Source organism: Stigmatopora nigra, chromosome 1 (assembly GCF_051989575.1).
Source record: "Stigmatopora nigra isolate UIUO_SnigA chromosome 1, RoL_Snig_1.1, whole genome shotgun sequence".
In the NCBI taxonomy this organism is placed as follows: domain Eukaryota; kingdom Metazoa; phylum Chordata; class Actinopteri; order Syngnathiformes; family Syngnathidae; genus Stigmatopora; species Stigmatopora nigra.
In genome coordinates this window covers 1,212,388-1,230,007 of record NC_135508.1, presented here as the reverse complement: position 1 = coordinate 1,230,007, position 17,620 = coordinate 1,212,388, and the positions used below count along the sequence as shown (strand labels likewise).

Sequence of the window (17,620 nt, the reverse complement as noted above, 5' to 3'; positions counted from 1 at the left end):
TTGGCGGAGAGGGGCGGAACTTAGAGGGGGATGCTGGGAGTATGGCCACGCCCAGTTTCAGGGAATAAAAGGGGCGTGGTTGGGTTAAGGGAGATCATGAAACAAATATAAGTCAATCCAATCAGAGCTACATGTTGATAAATTAAGTTTACACACAACTAATCCTCACAAGTGTTGTGGGGGTGCTGGAGCCCATCCCGTCCACCTGCTCAGTCAAGGGGGGTGAGGGTCAAAAATACTCATGGCCCCCAAGCCATGCCCACATTTGTTCCGGCACTGCATTGCAGAAAAGAAGAGATGAGTGCAAAGGTTTGCATAGATTTCTATTTATTAGACTTTAAATATGGACGTCAGCGCTATAATTTAGCATAATATTCCAGCATGATTTTCAAGAGATGGATATGTCGAAGAATTTTAATGTCTTCCAAGAATGCAATTGCGCAGAAGGCGGCAGCGGCGGCGTGACAAATTGTTCGGCGTTTTATATTATTTTAAATATGGTACAGAGAGAGTGGATTTTTTTCCTCACTTGACTCCACTGAGAATCTAATCATAATTTAGCGCTAACCATTAGCCTGTCAGTGCTACGGTGAGTCGAGAGCAGGGGTTTGCAACCTTTGGTTGGCGGGCCACATGAAGGCCAATGAGATCGCATGTGGGCCAGACTAGATTATTGGACACTGTTAATGATGCCAAATGTGGAAGGAGCCAATGAACAACTAGAAACGATTGGACGCCTTTGACTCTGTGGCCTGCGATTGGCTGACCCGTAGTTAGTTGGGATCAGCTCCGGCACCCTCCACGACTCTTGCAGAGCAGGTTGTTTGAACACTCTAAATTACCCTTAGCTATGATTGGTCATCCTTTGTCTTCTTGTGGCCTGCGATTGGCTGGCCACCAATTCAGGGTGTCTGTAGTTATCTGGGATATGCTCCGGCACCCTCCGCGACCTTCGTAAAGTAGGATGGTTAACCACTCTAAATTGCTCCTAGCTTTGATTGGTCGTACTTTGTCTCCTTGAGCCATGCAATTGGATGGCCACCAATTCAGGGTGTCCGAAGTTAGCTGGGATTGACTCCAGCACCCTCCGCGACCTCCATAAAGTAGAATGGTTAAGCACTCTAGATTGCCCCTAGCTCTGATTGGTCATCCTTTGTCTCCTTGAGCCCTGTGATTGGCTAGCCACCAGTTCAAGTTATCTGTAGTTAGCTGGGATAGACTCCGGCACCCTCTGCGACCCCTGGTTGAAGACTCTAAATTTCCCTGAGCTATGATTGGTTTTCCTTTGTCTCCATCCTCAAGGTGATTGACTGGCCACCAATTGTGGATCTCCCCACGCCCTGACCCCAAAGTTAGCAGAGCTCAGCTCCAGCACCCCCTGTGACCCTTGAACTGTAAATCAGTGGAACACTCTTAAATTACCCCTAGCTATGATTGGATGTCCTTTGTCTCCTTGAGCCCTGCAATTTGCTGTCCATCCTCAGGGTATCCGTATTTAGCTGAGATAGGCTCCGGCACCCCCGCGACCCTTTTACAGTAGAATAGTTGAACACTCTAAATTTACCCCAAGCTATAATTTGTTGTCCTATGTCTTCTTGTGCCCTGCTATTGGCTGACCACCAATTCAGGGTGTCTGTGGTTTGCTGAGATAGGCTCCGGCACCCCCTGCGACCTTTGTACTATAGAATGGTTGAGCACTCAAAAATTAGCCAAAGCTATGATTTGTCGTCCTATGTCTTCTTGTACCCTGCTATTGTCTAACCACCAATTCAGGATGTTGTCCTCCTACCTAAAATCAGCTGGGATATGCTCCAGCACCCCCCACACAACCCCCATCCACACAATGAAGTCCCAATGCATGATGGGAATCCAATAGTTCAAAAGGACAGCCTTCTCCACCACCTTAAAGCTTCCCTACCGCTTCAATGGACAATTTACAAGGCGACAACCCATCTGGGACTTTATAACCCGCACATAAAACAACATTACCCACAAAAAGGCCTTGACTAATTACGTTAACCCTCGAATGACCCACGAAAAATGTCATCTCCCACACCCTGCCTACATTTATTTCATCTTTTTGATATGATATTTTCTTCCCAACAGGTGCCTGAGACGATTGGCTAGTGGCCTTAATATTATCATCCACGGCATATTTAATACACTGTTTATTATTTGAAAGCATTGCACCCTCTGCCAAAAAGCAACCGGATGAAACCGGATTACAACCATCGCTCTTCGCCATACGCATCTACGCCGCCGGGAGTAAAGCTCGCAGCTGTTTTATTTGATTTTATATCATTTTTTTTTTCCATAAAGAATACAAAGTGGGGAGGGGAAGTTACCCACTGAAAGGATTTGGTTCAGGCAGGATTAGCTCCGCCTTCTTTACACAGCTGACCTTGTTTTTTGGCGGGTTCCTTCCCCCTGCCGTCCCTCCCGGCGTCCATTGACTGTTCTTTAATAGATTGTAGCGCTTAAAGTAGTGTTTGGCAACCCGTGCGCCACACGCGGCGTGTTTTGGCGTGCTAAAGAGTCGCTTGTTCATTCATTTTTCGAAGCGCTTATCCTCATGGGGGGTGCTGGAGCCGATCCCAGTTGAATTAAGGTGCCAAGTGGGGGACGGAGCCGGCTTATATGCGAGTATGTGTTTGAGATGTGTATTATTTCACGCCAAATTCAGTCATTTTCAAAACCACTTATCCTCATTATCACTAGGGTCGCGGGGGGTGCTGGAGCCGATCCCAGTTGAATTTAGGTGCCAAGTGGGGGACGGAGGTGGCTTATATGCGAGTACTATGTGCTTGAGATGTGTATTATTTTGCGCCAAATTAATTCATTTTCAGAACCACTTGTCCTCATTATCACTAGGGTCGCGGGGGGTGCTGGAGCCGATCCCAGCTGAATTCAGGCACCAAATAGGGGACGGAGGCGGCTTATATGCGAGTACTATGTGCTTGAGATGTGTATTATTTTGCGCCAAATTAATTCATTTTCAGAACCACTTATCCTCATTATCACTAGGGTCGCGGGGGTGCTGGAGCCGATCCCAGTTGAATTGAGGCGCCAAGTGGGGGACGGAGGTGGCTTATATGCGAGTACTATGTGCTTGAGATGTGTATTATTTTGCGCCAAATTAATTCATTTTCAGAACCACTTATCCTCATTATCACTAGGGTCGCGGGGGTGCTGGAGCCGATCCCAGTTGAATTCAGGTGCCAAGTGGGGGACGGGGGCGGCTTATATGCGAGTATGTGTTTGAGCTGTTTGTTATTTCCTGCTAAATTCATTCATTTTCAGAACAGTTTATCCTTACTAGGGTCGCAGGGGGTGCTGGAGCTGATCCCAGCTGAATTGAGGCGCCAAGTGGGGGACGGAGGTGGCTTATATGCGAGTACTATGTGCTTGAGATGTGTATTATTTTGCGCCAAATTAATTCATTTTCAGAACCACTTATCCTCCTTATCACTAGGCTCGCGGTGGTGCTGGAGCCGATCCCAGTTGAATTGAGGCGCCAAATAGGGGACGGAGGCGGCTTATAAGCGAGTATTTGTTTGAGATGTGTATTATTTCATGCCAAATGTATTCATTTTCAGAACTGTTTATCCTTACTAGGATCGCAGGGGGTGCTGGAGCTGATGACAGCTGAATTCAGGCGCCAAGTGGGGGATGGAGGTGGCTTATATGCGAGTATGTGTTTGAGATGTGTATTATTTAATGCCAAATCCATTCTTTTTCAGAACTGTTTATCCTCACTAGGGTCGCGGGGGGTGCTGGAGCCGATCCCAGCTGACTTTAGACGGGGGACAGAGGCGGCTAATATGCCAGTATGTGTTTGACCTATGTATTATCTCCCGCTAATCAATTATTCATTCATTTTCAGAACCACTTATTGTCACTAGGGTCGTGGGGGGTGCTGGAGCCAATCCCAGCAGACAACAGGCAGGGGACGGAGGCGGCTAATATGCAAGTATGTGTTTGACCTATGTATTATCTCCCGCTAATCAATTATTCATTCATTTTTAGAACTGCTTATCCTCACTAGAGTTGTGGAGGGTGCTGGAGCTGAATTCAGGCGCCAAGTGGGGGACGGAGGCGGCTTATATGCGAGTAAGTGTTTTAGCTGTGTATTATCTTCCGCCAAATTAATTCATTTTCAGAACTATTTATCCTCACTAAGGTCACGGGGGTGCTGGAGCCAATCCCTAGTATGTGTTTGAGCTTTGTATTATCTCCCACGGAAAGGAGATATTTTTTGGCATCTTCCCAAGAAAATATGTTGGAAGGAATTGCATTGAGTAGTGTGTGATTTGTGTGGCACTTGCAGTACAATGTTGTCATTCTGCAAAGAGAAGATAAGCAAAAATGCGACCTTTGCAAGGCAGATAGCCCAATTTAAACAGGAACTTCAATATCAAACACTGTGTCCTATTAAATGTTTTGCCTTCTACTAGATGCAATTTACCAAGTCATTTTTCAAGTTTTCAACATGACAATATAATCATGTTGATGCTTTTTAAAAAATATCTTTAATAACTGATATAAATGTGTAATAACAAAGAGTTCTGTAATAACATGAGTAACAAATACTGCAATCTAATTCAGAAGTAAACCCAAATTGAGTGAATTATGACTTATTAATTGATTATTTACATATTATTCATTATTATTATTGATAATTTGTTTGTTGTTGTTATTTGTAAAGCTTTAAATCTCATTATATTTTTTAAAAACAAAGTCAAAACTGCATTGGACAGTTTTACAATACTCATTTTCTGAACCGTTTATCCTCACAAGGAATTTAGGGGTGCTGGAGCCAAGCCTCTAAACTAGGGGACACCTTGACCAACCAATCGCAAGACACAAGGAGACCAATCACAGCTAGGGGCAATGTAGAGCGTTAGCTAGCTAGCTTAGCATACATGTTTTTGGGATGTGGGAGGGAACTGGAGTAGCCAAAGAAAACCCACACAAACATACAAACTCCACAAATATTAACATGACCTGGATTTGAACCCAAGGCCCAAAAACAGCGAGGCTTACACGGAGCAATGTAGAGTGTTAGCCAGCTAGCTTAGCATACATGTTTTGGGTTTCTGGAGCACCCAGAGAAAACCCATGCAGAACATGCTCACTCCATAAATATGAACATGACCTGGATTTGAACCCAGGGCCCCAAAACTGCGAGGCCTACACATTTACCACTTATTCCACCGGGCTCCCATCTTTCCATTTTTACCATTCAAATTTGCTCATACACACTTAATAGAATAAGGCAGCCATTTTTACGCATTCAAGGGTTGTGTTAGGGTTAGTTAGCTGCATGTACTTTGTAATAGACCATTGTCTGTGTATTAAAAACCCGTGTGTTTGATATTTTTTTGTCGGATCGACTTTAGTGTTTGATTTTAAGGCCTGGTTATTTTCTAAAAACTCCTAATTTAAGAATATATAATATCATTTTTTAAAGACCGCCATTATGGGTCTAACTACAAAGCCCCGCCCACATAAATTATATGCTTTTTCCCCCAAAAAACTGGCTGCCATTAACATCATTTTACGTCTATTTTTTCATAAATATCACTCTTTGTTGACTGGCATGTTCATTTAAATCAGGGGTGTCAAACATACGGCCCACGGGCCGGATTCGGCCCGTCTGGCTGTTTGGTACGGCCCGGGAATAAAAAAAAAATGTATAAAAAAAACATGAATTTTCTTTAAAATTTGTAGTTCTTGTATTTTCCGCTAGGGGCGCAGTGTTTTAGTACCTGCAGACAACATGAATTGACATTTATTTATGTTCTTATGTTATTCTCTTGTTCATAATATATTGTTTATAATGTAAAAGGAAAATTATTTTAATACAAATTTTGATAATTTACTCATTCTTTGCACTAATTATTAGTATTAGCGACTAATACAAAGGAAAAAAAGGACTTATATTTAGTTCTATGTCATTTTGCAATGAGTTTTTTACTGGTCCGGCCCGCTTGAGCTCAAATTAAGCTGGATTCGGTCCCCAGACCAGAGGTTTGACACCCCCTGATTTAAATAAAAGAACAACTGCATCTGTCAACTTTTGTCACAATCCAAACTAATTAGCGCTTATTCACCTGAGGGGCTTGGGGTAAAGATGAGCTCAAAAAAAGGGGAACACGGAAGAAGTAGAATATCATAAAAGGAACGTAGAGGAGGAAGTGCAGCCTCAGCATCTGCCCCCCCAATCCCCCCATGCCAAAAACCACCACCGGAGCGTTATTATGCCGAGACCAAAGAAAGCTCGGGGTGGCAACAGCTGGCCCGGTCGGTCGGTCGCTCTCACCGCGGATCGCTTCCAGTCGTCTGATCTTTTTTTAATGTATGCACTTATCTCACTTCACTGTCGACAGAATGTACTGGCAAAAAGTGGCTCACTGAGCGTGTTCACTGTGAAGGATTTGGGGGTTTTGAACTAAAAACAGGAAAAAATGGATTAAAAAATGACAGTTATTGGTTTAAAAGGGGGGAAAATCAGGAAATTTAATATACATCATATTTATATATTTTTTTAAATGGATTAAAAGAACTGGATTAAAATCCCTAAATATATATCCAAAACAATGTTTATTTTAGATTTTTTTAAAATATATTTTTAGATTTTACAAAATGATTTTTGAACTAAAAACAAATAATAGATTAAAAAATTATAATAATTGATAGGGGGAAATCAGGAAATTTAATATACATCATATTTAGATTTTTTTAAATAAATGGATTAAATGCCTTGAATATTCAGTTTTTTTTATAGATCTAAAACAATGTTTATTTTAGCTTTTTTAAATATATTTTTGGATTATACAAAATGATTTTTGAACTAAAAACACAGAGAGAATTAATTAAAAAAATACAATTATTGATTTAAAAAGGGGGAAAATTGGGAAGTTTGATATACATCATATTTAGATTTTTTTTATAAATGGATTAAAAGAAATGGATTAAAAGCCTTGAATATTAAATTTTTTATAGATATAAAAAAAAATTTATTTAAGCTTTTTTTAAATATATATTTTTTTGGTTTTACAAAATGATTTTTGAACTAAAAACAAAGAATAGATTAAAAAAATATAGTTATTGATAGGGGGAAATCAGGAAATTTAATATACATCATATTTAGATTTTTAAATAAATGGATTAAAAGAACTGGATTAAATGCCTTGAATATTCTGTTTTTTATAGATCTAAAACAATGTTTATTTTAGCTTTTTTTAAATATATTTTTAGATTTTACAAAATGATTTTTGAACTAAAATCACAGAGAATTGACTCAAAATTGCTATTATTGAATCAGGAAATTGAAGATACATCATATTTAGATTTTTTAAAATAAATTGATTAAAAGAACTGGATTAAAATCCCTGAATATTTAGTTTTTTTATGGATCCAAAACAATGTTTATTTTAGCTTTTTTTAAATATATTTTTAGATTTTACAAAATATTTTTTGAACTAAAAACAAATCCAAAATTCAGGTTATCAAAAATGTCTGGATCCAAAATTCAAGTTACGAAAAAATGTATCTAGATATGAACGAAATTCAAGTTACGAAAAAATGTATCTAGATATGAACGAAATTCAAGTTACGAAAAATATCTCTGGATACGAAATAAAGTCAAGTTTGGAAAATATGATGTCTATAGATTCGAAAAAAAATCAGGTTACAAAAAAAAGTGTCTTAGGGTCAAAATTCAAGTTACGAAAATATGCTGTCTCTGTATATTAAATAAATTCAAGTCACGAAAAAATGTCTAAATGTGAACGAAATTCAAGTTACGAAAAAAATGTCTCTAGATATGAACAAAATTCAAGTTACGAAATATGCTGTCTGGATCCAAATTCAACTTACGAAAAAAAATGTCTCTATAAATGAACAAAATTCATGTTACGAAAATATGGTTTTTCTGAATATGAAAGAAATTCAAGTTACTATAAAATGTCCAAAAATCAACTTACGAAAAAATGTTTGGATCCAAATTTCAACCTACAAAAAAATGTCTGGATGCAAAATTCAACTTACAAAAAGATGTCTCTAGATATGAACAAAATTCTAGTTACAAAAATATGTTGTCTCTGAATACGAAAAAAATTCAAGTTACCCAAAAAATTCCAAAAATCAACTTACGAAAAAATGTCTCTAGATATGGACAAAATTCAACTTACGAAAATATCCTGTCTCTGTATCCCCAAAAAAATTCAACTACCTAAAAAAGTGCTTACACACAAAAATAATTCCCTAAAAACTCAACCACCCACCTGCAAAAAACTCCACTCACACCCTCCCATATTTTATTTTGAAATCACCACCACTACATTTCCTCCACCTTAAAAACCAACTTTCCCTCATAACTAAAACTACCAAAACCAAAGTTCCTTCCCACTTTGGTCCATCTACTTCTCCCAAAACACAACACCCTATCCCAGGTATGCCAAAATCTTCTTGAGCAAAAACCCTGGCGCCATTTTTTTCCCACTAATGTGGCATTATCAGCGAATGAGAACATAATGTGTCAAAGCACTTTGAGTCCCATTATCCGTCCCACCACCAAGGTCACTGAATTGACATTTTTTTTGTATTAAAAAGCTTTTTTGAGCAAAGTGCACGAGTGGCGACCCTCTGGCTGACTGTGAATAATTATTTTACCGCACCCCCCCTCCCCCGCCCACTAATCCTGCTGAGTAACGTTTAACCACTGTTGCAGTTTCTTCTCGTCAACAGCAGATGCTAAATTATTATTTTTTTGGTTCAGAAAAAAATAATACCCTCGACTAAGGCCATTTTTCACTTACACACACTTTGCAGTTTAACAGAATAACGTGGTCTAATAATGGCTGTCTTGCACTTTTTAGTTTATAAAAAATGAAAAATGGATCTGACTGGTAAACAATAGACAAATATTAAATATTATATTTGGGGGATAGAAGTAATATAAGTTATATTTTAACAATTAATACTGTATTTTCTAGCATATATGCCGTATTTTTAACTAGAAAAAGATGACTGAATCAAGAATGCGGCGTATATGTGCATAAAGTAGACTTGAAAAAATGGTTGCCAGGTAAACTGCAGTATTTTTAATAACTGTTTCCCTTTGTGGATAGAAAATACATATTTGCTGTTTCCACGTTGTGCTGCCTTGTTTGTGTTGATGTGGAATCGTTATAAAGGGTGATTTATGGTTGTGTGTGTATGTTATGATTGTCTCGCTAGGTTTGTTAAAACTGTGTAACGTAGGGAGTTGAATTATTTTTATTATTTTTTTTTTGGGGGGGGGGGGGGTCCCAGAAACGGGTGTGTGTATATGTGTATAAATGTGTGTGTACATGTGTGTGTTTATAAATGTGTGTGTGTGTGTGTATAAATGTGTGTATATGTGTACATGTGTATGTATATGTGTATGTATGTGTGTATATATGTTTGTGTATAAATGTGTGTATATATGTTTGTGTATAAATGTGTGTATATATGTTTGTGTATAAAAGTGTGTATATGTGTGCATATATGTGTATGTGTATATGTGTGGGTATGTGTGTGTGAAAATGTGTGTATATGTGTATCTGCGTATAAATGTGTATTAATGTATGTATATGTGTGTGTATGTTTGTGTATAAACGTGTATAAGTGTGTATAAATGTGTGTATATGTTTGTGTATAAATGTGTGTATAAATGTGTGTGATATGTGTGCATATATGTGTGTATGTGTGTATGTGTGTATAAATGTGAGTATTAATGTGTATAAATATGCGTATAAACGTGTGTATTAATGTGTGTATATGTTTGTGTGTATATGTTTGTGTGTATGTGTCTGTGTGTCTGTGTGTATAAATGTGAGTATTAATGTGCGTATAAATATGCGTATAAATGTGTGTATTAATGTGTATAAATGTGTGTAAATGTGTATAAATGTGTGTATAAGTGTATACATGTGTATATGTGTGTAGAAATGTGTATGTTTGTGTATGTATGTGTATATATGTGTGAATGTGTATATGAGTGTACGTGTGCGTGGATAAATGTGTATATGTTTGTGTCTATGTGTGTGTATGTGTGTGTATATATATATGTGTATATACGTGTGTATACATATATATGTATATATACATTTAGGCATATATATATGCCTAAATGTACATGCATGCTTTATCTATACATATATTCATATATAGAAATAAAACATGCATATACATTTAATGGGTTCATAGGTGTGTAGAAAACACATCTAGCCAAAGTGATATCCTAAATGTGCAAGGTGCTTTTGACGCATTTGACAATTGTGCCACTCCAAAGCTTTTATACAACCATTAACTAAACTGCTCAATTGCTTTTCTTGAGACGCTATTTTCTGCTCTTGCTTGCTTGACTGAGCAATATCCAATCTTAGGAGTGGGGGAGGGGAAGTAAAATAAATAAATATATAAAAAAACACCAATAGTGTTGCATCCTGTTTTTTTTTTTCAACACAAATGAAAACACAAGAAGACGCCGTCTTGCTTCACCCGTATTGTCGTCATCGTCATCCTCGGAGGGCAAATAGGCAATTATACAGAATGCGGAAAAACACTTCACGGTGAGTTATGGTGGCCGTCTGACTAGATAAATGTCCGACGCTTAACACTGAATTTGACTTCCAATTCCACTTGTTTGCTTTTGTTTCTTCTACTTGACATAAAAAAAAGCGTGTCTTCCTTAAACATGAACAGACTATTTTCTGTCCTGGATTTTGCAGACTATAATGCACAGAGTACGGCTTATTTTCGCATAATTTCACTCGTATAAGCCCCGGCTTGATTGACAATTATCACTGAGATATTCATGGTTTTAATAGGGAGTAGAAATGTGGTATTTTGAAGGGGAAATCTTAAGAAAAATCATATTTTTTTTTGATTTTTTATGAATTGAAAGAATTGACTGATGGATTAAACACTCAAAAAAGTGTGTAAAGAAATTCAAAAAGGAAGTCATGTGAGCAGTACAAGTGTGTTCCTGGGTAAGATGCATGTCAAGTCTAATTTATGCGCATATAAGCCGTATCTGTGAGTCAGTCATCATGTTTTTTTGCGACAAATGTGGCTTATATGCGAGAAAATACACTATTACTTCAAAAATACTTCATGAAATTTCTGAACAGTTTATCCTGGCAAGGTATACAGGGGGTGCCGGAGTTTTTAAGCTGTACCTGTGAATCAGTCATCATTTTTTTGGGCAACAAATGCAGCTTATATGCGAGAAAATATACTATTACTTCAAAAATACTTCATTAAATTTCTGAACAGTTTATCCTGGCAAGGTACACAGGGGGTGCCAGAGTTTTTAAGCTGTACCTGTGAATCAGTCATCATTTTTTTGGGCGACAAATGCAGCTTATCTGCGAGAAAATATACTATTACTTCAATTATACTTCATTAAATTTCTGAACAGTTTATCCTGGCTAGGTACACAGGGGGTGCCGGAGCCTTTAAGACGTACCTGTGACAGTCATCATTTTTAGTGACAAATTCAGTATATATGTGAGAAAATATACTAATACTTCAAAAATACTTCATTCATTTTCCAAAGAGCTTATCCTGGCACAGTACACAGGGGGTGCCGGAGCCTTTAAGACGTACTTGTGACTCAGTAATCATTTTTAGCGACAAATACAGCAAATATGCGATAAAATACACTAATACTTCAAAAATACTTCATTCATTCATTCATTTCCTGAAGAGCTAATCCTGACAAGGTACACAGGGGGTGCTAGAGCCTACCCCAGCTAACTACGGACACCAGGCGGGGAAATAAATAGTGATCAATTAGCCTAGCATCCATGTTTTGGTTATTTAGGAGAAAACAAAAGTATCAAAAAAGACCAACACAAGCCTGAAAGAGACATGGAATCAAACCCACAACCCCTAAACTGCGAGCCTGATGCGCTAAACGACTTTTTATCTATTACGTATTTATTTGTTGTTGATATTTTTGCACTTTGGTGAAACTTAAATCTCATTACATTTCGTATGAAGGACAATTAAAGCATAAAAATTAAATCAAAAAACGCAAATATAAGAAGAAATGAATATTTCTAACCTTGCTTTGAATTCCGTCCGGGTGGTCCACCCTTGGGGGCTTTAAAAAAGTCGTACTTGACTCCTCCCATCAGTCAATGTCACCCATCAAAAGACATTTTTTTTGTATCTGTCAGGACGGTGATGAAAAAGACAAGTGGCCATTGATTTCAGACAGGCAGGTCGGATGGACACCCCCCCCCCCCCAACAAAAGCCAATGGCGAGGACCCGGGGAGAGTTAATTTAGGGGTTGTAAATATTACAAGCCCAACGTACAATTAAAGGGGAAATTGCCAGCCATGTATGCCTGTAATTTATAGCTGGTATAATGTTAGCATGATGACGGGAATAAAATTGAGTTAAGTGTTCTATTAGCAATTTGCGTGCATGGGAAGATGTTCTGTTGCGTTGTAAAATAAGACTTGAAGAGTTGCGTGGGCAGTATTCATTAATAATCTTAGTCTTTTTGAAATTCAGTCACCTATATTTTTTCTATTTAAGGGGATGATTAAGTGCTTTAATTGTTTTACTAAGTTACACTTTTCATATTGAAATGGATATATGTGAATATATATGTGTGCGCGTGTATATTTTTTGTGTATATGTGTGAGTATATATGTGTGTATATGTGTATATGCGTGGATATGTGTGTATATGTGTGTGTATATGTGTGTGTGTGTGTATGTATGTATGTATGTATGTATGTATGTATATATATATATATATATATATATATATATATATATATATATATATATATATATATATATATATATATATATATATATATATATATATATATATATATATATATATATATATATATATATATATATATATATATATATATATATATATATATATATATATATATATATATATATATATATATATATATATATATATATATATATATATATATATATATATATATATATATATATATATATATATATATATATATATATGTGTGTGTGTGTGTGTGAATGTGTGTATATATGTGTATATACATGTGTATATATGTGTATAAATGTGTATATACATGTGTATATGTGTATAAATGTGTCTATATATATGTGTATACATGTGTCTGTATGCGTGTGTATGAGTGTATGTGTATATACATGTGTATATATTTGTGTATATATTTGTGTATAAATTTGTGTATAAATTTGTGTATATAATTGCGTAAATATTTGTGTAAATATTTGCGTATAAATTTGGGTATAAATTTGTGCATATAATTGTGTATATATTTGTGTAAATATTTGTGTATATGTGTAACGCGTGTATATATTTTTGTATAAATGTGTGTATATATTTGTGTATATTTGTGTATATATTTGTGTATAAATTTGGGTATAAATTTGTGTATATAATTGTGTATATATTTGTGTAAATATTTGTGTATATGTGTAACGCGTGTATATATTTGTGTATAAATGTGTGTATATATTTGTGTATATTTGTGTATATATTTGTGTATATATTTGTGTATAAATTTGTGTATAAATTTGTGTATATAATTGCGTAAATATTTGTGTAAATATTTGCGTATATATTTGTGTATAAATTTGTATATCTATTTGTGTAAATATTTGTGTATATGTGTAACGTGTGTATATATTTGTGTATATGTGTAACGTGTGTATATATTTGTGTATATGTGTAACGTGTGTATATATTTGTGTAAAAATGTGTGTATATATTTGTGTATATATTTGTGTATATATTTGTGTATATATTTGTGTATATATTTGTGTATATATTTGTGTATATATTTGTGTATAAATTTGTGTATATAATTGCGTAAATATTTGTGTAAATATTTGCGTATATATTTGTGTATAAATTTGTGTAAATATTTGTGTATATGTGTAATGTGTGTATATATTTGTGTATATGTGTAACGTGTGTATATATTTGTGTATATGTGTAACGTGTGTATATATTTGTGTAAAAATGTGTGTATATATTTGTGTATATATTTGTGTATATATTTGTGTATATATTTGTGTATATATTTGTGTATATATTTGTGTATAAATTTGTGTATATAATTGCGTAAATATTTGTGTAAATATTTGCGTATATATTTGTGTATAAATTTGTGTATGAATTTGTGTAAATATTTGTGTATATGTGTAATGTGTGTATATATTTGTGTATATGTGTAATGTGTGTATATATTTGTGTATATGTGTAACGTGTGTATATATTTGTGTATAAATTTGTGTATATAATTGTGTATATATTTGTGTATATATTTGTGTATAAATTTGTGTATATAATTGCGTAAATATTTGTGTAAATATTTGCGTATATATTTGTGTATAAATTTGTGTATATATTTGTGTAAATATTTGTGTATATGTGTAATGTGTGTATATATTTGTGTATATGTGTAACATGTGTATATATTTGTATATATGTGTAATGTGTGTATATATTTGTGTATATTTTGTGTATATATTTGTGTAGATTTGTGTATAAATTTGTGTATATAATTGCGTATATATTTGTGTATATGTGTGATGTGTGTCTATGTGTGTATATACATGTGTATATATTTGTGTATATTTGTCTATATATTTGTGTATATTTGTGTCTATATGTGTGTACATGTGTGTATGTGTTTGTGTGTGTATGTGTTTGTGTATGTGTGTGTAAGTGTGTATGTGTATGTATGTCTGTACGTGTGTATGTGAGCATGTGTGTTCATGTGTGTACATGTGTGTATATATGCGTCAATGGTAGCCAAAATGTTAATAGATCGCCCTATAAAAGGTCAAGATTAATATTTGAATAAAGACAAATAGAAGAGCCCACCTGATTCAATGATCCATTTTCCATTTCAAGGGGTGCCGGAGCCCATCCCAGCCAACAATGAGCAGTTGGGGGAAGACACCCTAAATTGGTTGCCAGATTGCTGGGCACAACAAGACAAAACAAACAAAATATAATTTAACACCTGATAACATAAGATTGTTTTTCATATGCAATCAAAAAAATAATCATAAATAAGACACCTTTAATTTGCGTTTCCTCGGGACAAAATGGAGGCACACTGGATTTATTTTGGAGTCTGGAAACCTGGATGAAGTAGAAGGTCCCGACCTGAGAAGAAATAAAGAAACAGAAATCAAAAATCCATTTTCAAACCAACAGCAACGATGATAAGTCTTCAAAATTGGGGTTATGTGATGTCATCTTCATGCGCCAGTAAGAAGTCAACAAACTGAAGGAAAATATATATTTTTTTATTTATTTATAGTGGAGAGGATTATCTTGCAGCCGTGTTAATCTGGAAATAAGAAATACAGTGGTACCTTGAGATATGATCTTAATTCGTTCCGGGACTGAGCTCGTATGTTGATTTACTTTTTTTGCATGGCAACGCGCTCGTAATATAACATAAACAGATTTAAATGAACTTGGTTTACGATGCATAAACACTAAAAAATAAGTGGAATCTAACCTTAATTCTAATTTAGTTTGAAATTTTGATACATTTCTTGGCTCTATTGGCTCCGCCTCCACCCTGACTTTCAGATGCGACCAATCGAGGGTTGTTTGCTTTTGTCTTCCCTTCAAAATATTCAGAAAATGATACACACAAATGTCCTCACGATAGGATAACGCACGACTACTTGCCAACTTGAAGTACAATATATACTCCTCTCGTATTAGCGAACAAGATTCGCCATTCGCACTGACTAACGGAAAAAAACTTTCAAAAATATATACAAACATTTTAGGAGTGAGTGTGTTGTTGTTATCTTTAAGCCAACTTTGACTGAAAAATAATCAATACACACAAAAACATAATATACAATAACACCCATATATATATATATACATATAAACATATTAACAACCCGTTATAACCCAAAAACAATGTACTAGTTGCATAAACGGTCATAAATTATGACTATTGTAACTTGTTACCTTAGCTAGTTAGCAGGGCAAACAAGGGAATCTCAATAGCATAGCTTAGCTTCATTAGCTACGACCGTCTTACACACATACACATCACAATGCTAACGCTAATGGCGGCCGAGGGTATGTTGCTAATGCTATTACATGTACTCTACTCGAGGCTCGTGAAATCTCAATAGCATAGCTTCCTTTGCTACGACCGTCATATACTGAACACTATCATGCTAACGCTATAATGGCATAGCATAGCTTCCTTTGCTATGACCGTCATATATTGCACACTATCATGCTAACGCTATAATGGCGGCCGAAGGTAGCTTGCTAAAGGCTACACATTCACGCCCATGCATGAAAAGTAAACAAACCTTACTAAACATTATGTTCTTTCTCACATGCTAACTATTGTCTCTTATAAACTCCACACTCAATCGGTTTCTACAACAAAACAACATACCTTTAAAACACAATAATCAGACAGTTGTTGTTGATATCTACAAGCCAACTTTTACTAAAATGCCTGAAGTTCAACCCCACCCCCCTCTCCCGCGTTTCAACTACATGAGCCCAGACATAAAAAATCGAATACCGATCCATACCCTTGCTATTTGGCTGGAGGCATTAATAATCGAAGACTGATAAACATCCATCCCAAAATTAGTTTTACCTCACACATGCAATCATTTATAACTTTGCACTGTCACAATAACATAAACACATTTAAATATTTTTGGATGACAATGCAGACACTCAAAAATAAGTTTAATCTAACCTTACACTAAACTTAATTCTAATTTTTTTTGAAATTTTGATACATTTCATGACTCTATTGGCCCCGCCTCCACCCTGACTTTCAGATGCAACCAATCGAGGGTTGTTTGCTTTTGCATTCCCTTCAAAATGCTCAGAAAATGATACACATAAATGTCTTCACAATAGGATAACGCACGACTACTTGCCAACTAGAAGTACAATATGTACTCCTCTCGTATTAGGAGTGAGCGTAATAGGTTCCAAACGCAGTTCTGGTTTCAACAATGATTGTAGCCATTTTCCATTCAAAATAATAAATAAAAAACTTCAAAATAACCGTAGATACTGTATGTTCTGGACTATAAGTCGCACTTTTTTCGTAGTTTGGCAGAGGCTCAGACTAAAACTTAAGTACAACTTCTAAACCATTTTTTCTGTGTTTTTAGTTTTAAAAAATCATATTGTAAAATCTAAAAATATAGTTTTTAAAAAGCTCAAATAAACATTGTTTTAGATCTATAAAAAAGTGAATATTCAGGGTTTTAATCCAGTTGTTTTAATCCATTTATAAAAAAAATCTAAATATGATGGAAATAGATTTTTTATGTATATCAATAATTGTCATTTTTTATCATTTTTTTCTGTGTTTTTAGTTAAAAAATCAGTTTGTAAAATCTAAAAATATACTTTAAAAAAGCTCAAATAAACATTGTTTTAGATATATAAAAAACTGTATTCAGAGTTTTTAATCCAGTTCTTTTAATCCATTTGTAAAAAAAAATCTAAATATTATAACTAAAATGGTCCGATGTATATTCAATTCCCTGATTTTCCCCCTTTTAAATCAATAAT

At 35.3% G+C, this 17,620-nt stretch overlaps 1 long non-coding RNA gene across 1 annotated transcript in view; it reads right to left on the bottom strand.

Annotated features, from left to right (window-relative positions):
* Positions 1-16,573, bottom strand: part of LOC144200806 (uncharacterized) — a 57,399-nt gene extending 40,826 nt beyond the window's left edge. Inside the window, exons 1-4 of the long non-coding RNA XR_013327200.1 lie at positions 16,473-16,573; positions 15,109-15,196; positions 14,909-14,988; positions 12,101-12,208 (exon numbers count right to left, since the gene is read on the bottom strand). This is a non-coding gene — a long non-coding RNA (uncharacterized LOC144200806). The remainder of the gene's footprint in view (positions 1-12,100; positions 12,209-14,908; positions 14,989-15,108; positions 15,197-16,472) is intronic.
* Positions 16,574-17,620: the final 1,047 nt, after the last annotated feature.